The sequence below is a fragment of the Cucurbita pepo genome, unplaced genomic scaffold, assembly GCF_002806865.2.
Source record: "Cucurbita pepo subsp. pepo cultivar mu-cu-16 unplaced genomic scaffold, ASM280686v2 Cp4.1_scaffold005936, whole genome shotgun sequence".
Lineage (NCBI taxonomy): Eukaryota > Viridiplantae > Streptophyta > Magnoliopsida > Cucurbitales > Cucurbitaceae > Cucurbita > Cucurbita pepo.
In genome coordinates, this window is record NW_019651898.1 from 1 (window position 1) to 632 (window position 632).

The window sequence follows — 632 nt, forward strand, 5'->3', positions numbered from 1 at the left end:
TGAAGAGGGTATATTGGTCAATTCAGTTTAGTCGGGAGCCCTAGATTGCTGATAGACAGTATATAAAGCCCCTCTCCGCTGGTTTTTTCGTGCCTTTTCTGCCGCCGGGAATTCTACGAACTCCTTGCTTCTATCTACATTCGCCATGGTAATTCCAGTTTCTTCTCTGCTCTAATTTCCCTCTTGTTCTTCTGTTTACGGTTCTTGAATTCCCTTGATTATTCGTTAGGGTTTTATGTTCTTATCCGAATAATTGATTGTATTGATTTGGCCTTTTTTATTTTGTTGCTTTTGTATCTAGTCGCTGGTTGCAAACGAGGATTTTCAGCACATTCTGCGTGTGCTGAACACTAACGTGGATGGGAAGCAGAAGATTATGTTTGCTCTCACTTCGATTAAAGGTATTGGAAGGCGTCTTGCTAACATGGTTTGCAAGAAGGCTGATGTTGACATGAACAAGAGGTATTCGATGCTTTACCTCTCCTTATTTTCCCTTCTTTGCCGCTTGTCGTCTATCTAGTTTGATGGAAGAATTCGACAATTTGGAATATTACAAGGGTTTCGTTCTTAGTTTTTAAATTCTGCCTGCTATGAATTTAAGAAATTTAAGCTTTAAGTTTTACATTAAAAAA

General features: G+C 38.8%; 1 long non-coding RNA gene across 1 annotated transcript; it reads left to right on the plus strand.

Moving 5' to 3' along the window:
• The first annotated feature begins 58 nt into the window (after positions 1-58).
• LOC111787140 lies at positions 59-393 on the plus strand. Its single transcript, XR_002813902.1, has 2 exons — positions 59-148; positions 302-393. It is a non-coding gene; the product is annotated as an uncharacterized LOC111787140 (long non-coding RNA).
• The last annotated feature ends 239 nt before the right edge of the window (positions 394-632 follow it).